Consider the following 4,299-nt stretch of genomic DNA (forward strand, 5'->3'; position numbering starts at 1 on the left):
TTTTTAACTTAATGGCCATTAAATAGAAATATAACACCTTTTTTTCCAATTGACCCATCAATATAGATATCTATAGAATTTTTCCATATACAGACCCCCTAGAGAAACAGCGGGACAAATACATAGTAGATAGTATAGTTTACATTATGATTTGCCTGATAAGCAAAGTCAGACAGTGGGAAATTGGGTGATAAACATTAGTAGATCCTAACTTACTCAGATAAAATTGAGCCTCTTTGCCATTTTGCAGTATCTGACAATTTCGTTCACAATGATAATAGGTGGAAATTCAGCTTATTTTTGTTAGAAAAAGTGACTTCTCTCAGTAGCATCATTTGTGGCAAATTGTGGTAGAGCAATAAAAATAACAGAGAAGCAATAAATTGTTGCTTGTATTTATCACAAACAATAAAATCCCATGAAACTAATGTTTCTCTTATTTCTTATCGCATCTAGAGAGATACCATTTTGGCATTTATGTCATATTTTACTTAAGATTTTTTTCCTAGAAAGTTTGTTTTTTAAGAAAAAAATTCTGTGTAACATACTACCTGCCATTCAAATGTTCTTGGCTTCCATTTACTCATCTATAAAATTAATGTGTTGATTTTCAGACATTTTTTAGGTCACTTCCAGTACTGAAAGTCAGATTCTATTATTTAGTTATACCACATGAAACAGTTCCTCCCTGTTGAAATAAGATGCATTTGTGTGTAAGTGATCAAAAATCCTATCTACACTGTACCTATTCATTCATTTTAGCCAGTGTGTACAATTTGCTGGCAATTTGCGCTCACTGACATAAATCAAGGATTGGCAGACCATGGTCCTAGTCTGAATGTGACCTGACACCTATTTTATGAATAAACCTTTTTAGAACATAGCCACGCCATGTTGATTGCCTCCGTCTATGGCTGTTTTTGTTCTCCAGGGCAGAGTTGATGGGTTGTGAAAGAGCATATTGCCCTCAAAACCCCTAATATTTACCATTTGGTCTTTAACAGAAAAAAGTCTGCAAAATGAAAATATTTTTATGTATATGTTCATTTTATTGACTCTGTTACAGATTTTTATTTCTCTACAATAAGATTTTTTGTTGTTAGCATCATCCTTGCGTTTGTGTATGTATGTGTATTTGATCATGATAGTAAATCCCACCTTTGTTTTGTTTATTTTTCAACCTAACATTCTGTCCCATGCTAATATTACCTTAAGTGAGCAACTGGTGACTTGTCATTTCACTTAAAGGACAGTAAAGGATAATAGTCCTGATGATATTTAAAGGTGACAGAAATAGCTTGAAAAGACCTTGTATGTTCATGAAAATGCTGCCAATGAATTGAGGAGCCATTTTCAGATTCTCTGTCACTGTAGTAGGTTGCATTAGAATATTTTTTTTCTGTGATGATAGGAAGAGAATGTCCAAGTTATAATTTGCCAGGTTATTTTAAGTTTCATATTTATAGGACTTTGAGTTGATTGGAAAGTAAATCCCAATTGACCAAACAGGATTTTTCAGACTGCTGTTTTTCTTTCTAAAATGACCTTTTCATTTATGGGTCATTTTCAGTTTTTCATTGATTTTGTTTTTCCATATAGCATGGTGGAGAGAGTGGAGGATGAAGAAAAAGGGGAAAACTGAAGAAGCAGTCAGAGGCACGTGAGGCAAGGGTCTTGTCTTAGTTAACATTTAGGCCTAATAGTTGCTTAGGCTTCATGGTTCCCCATCATCTCCTCAGGAAATTAGACTTAATGCTTAATGCTATTTCATAGTTGGCTCTATTATATGAGACGATGATTAATGAAAATGACATTTACCCTGATTGTTGTGCTCTTTAGAAAGATATTCTCCATGAAGAGCTCGTGTTTCTAGGCTTCAGATAGGGGTGACGTTCTTCGGGAGAGAAATGCAGCTGACCTGTTTTACTAATCACACTTTCAGGTACAGATTCTTATCATAGTGCTTCTTGTCGGACTCATCAGAGGAGAGATATTTCTTTGAAGTACAGTACTCATCAGTTTCTGAGCACTGAATTACATGACCTCTTTCTCTTTTGTCTACAGTTCATTGAATATGCTAACATTCTGCCTTAAATTAAACTGAATTGTTTGAAAAATTCCAGGAATCTTTTGTTGGAAAAACTTTAAAGTTCCCAACTGTGGCTTAAATTGGTGATCCAGAACATGAATATCTAAAACCAGACAGGGTTTGCATCCCATAAATTTACCTTTTGGGTCTCACAAATAGGAAGATGACACAACTATTCCAATCTTTCGGGGATTCTGATATCCTTGTCCTTTGTGACATTCGGCCATTTTTCTCATCAGCATCAAACATCGAAAAGTTTAGATCTGTTTTGGAGTTATTGGAAGCTAAATGGGCCAGAAATAGTACTAACTGAATTGCTATATAATCCCGTAGATATGGAAAGCAATACTGATTTTGTTCCAGGGGACAAAGTAGTCTCGAAAAGGGGAACTTGTCTGAATTTCTTCCCCACTGAAGCAGACACTGTGGTTGCTGTGTCTGGACTAGATTTTTTTGTTAATTATTAATTGAGTTTCTCATACACATTAGCCACTGTGTTTGCTTTCATGGAGGTCAGAGTCTAACAAGACCCAGAGGCATTGTCCGAGCCCCACTGTAGGTAGGACAGATACACAAGACTGACCTGAAGGCCCTAGACCATGATAGCCAGTAGAATCTAAAAGATAGCTTTGAGGGAACAAATCTAACGAAACTTAAGACAGATAGTCTAATGAGAAAAGTATTAAAAGTGTTAGCCACTCAGTCGTGTCTGACTCTTTGTGACCCCATAGGCTCTAGCCCTCCAGGCTCCTCTGTGGGATTCTCCAGGCAAGAATACTAGAGGGGATTGCCATGCCCTCCTCCAGGGGATCTTCCATACACAGGGTTGAACCTGAGTCTCCTGCATTGCAGGCATATTCTTTACCATCTGGGCATTATTTTGAAGGACCAGGCAGAATCTAGGTATGGGCTCACAAGTCTATACCAGAGTTATCAGGCAGACATGAGGGACTGGATCAGATGATTTGATGAAGAGCTGGGACAGGGCCTTATTCAGAACACTGAGCTGTTTCAGCAGAACTCACCTTCTGACTAATGCAGAATAATCTTGGCTAAGAACCTCTGAAATATTAAGAGCAGATTCAGTCACAGAAATCTTGAAGGAAATTATTTTTTACTTTTAAATGCTCCTTTGTTACTAGCATCTGGAACATCAAAGTCATTAATCCCACAGTAACACCTCAGGAATGGTCTTAAGAAATGATACCATGGATTTCTAATTAGAACATAATGTTTTCATATTCTTTATTGCCTCTAACATACTTTAAAATAGCTTTTGCCTACTCAAGTAAAGTGTTTTCCTTGCCGTTATGTTTAGGCCCTTGCTTAGTTAAGTCTTTCTCTATGTGTTGGGAAAAATCAACTTTCTTTCTATTAATGCTGTAATTACTTGGTCACAAATCTCAAGCTCTTAGAGTCCAAAGGAACCTTTCTTAGAAACATTCATTTGTCACTCCATCTTAGAAGTGATAGCTTTTTATTTTTTATTCTACTCATTGATAGTTACATCCAGGACTTTATCTCATTGGAATGAAAAATTATAAATCAGCAATAACTTATGTATTATTATAAATTTAGGAAGATCCTACTCTGAGTGTTGTGGATCTGCTGAGAATATAAACAGATTCAGAGAAAAGACCTGTCTCCTTAAGGAGATGAATATACTTCCTCAGGTATATTATAATACTTTAATGCTTCCAGAATCTAGATAAGTCTTTGATTACAAAAGATTGTTGTCAGTCACAGTTCAATTTTTTTAATCCCATAATATTGCCAGTTAATTGATGAAGTGCCTTGCATTCAAAGGTGTTTAGGAATAAGAATATGTGGCTTTTAAATATTTTTTGACATTCTCATATTTTAGAGGTGTCTGCTTTTGGAGCTGGCTAATTTCAGCTGTAAGTCTGATAAGCTTTCCTTTCTAACCCTACTAAAATAATATGCTTCTATTCACTTCTTCTTTTGCCCTTTTTAAAAATACTTTTGCTTGGCAACTTTATCCTTTTACAGTTCCTTTTCCTGCTTCTGACATAAACCCTTACCATTTTCCTTAAGCTTTTCAATCCATCCTTGAGTCTTCACTGTCAAAAGATGATCTTTCAGTCTTGATCAAATAAAAGAGACTTGCTCAAATTTTTTCCAAACTATACCTTTCCGGTTTTTATTTCATTAGTCCTGTCTAAGAAAATGATCTTCTCATCCACTCCCAT

This window comes from Odocoileus virginianus, chromosome 24 (genome assembly GCF_023699985.2).
Source record: "Odocoileus virginianus isolate 20LAN1187 ecotype Illinois chromosome 24, Ovbor_1.2, whole genome shotgun sequence".
In the NCBI taxonomy this organism is placed as follows: Eukaryota; Metazoa; Chordata; class Mammalia; order Artiodactyla; family Cervidae; genus Odocoileus; species Odocoileus virginianus.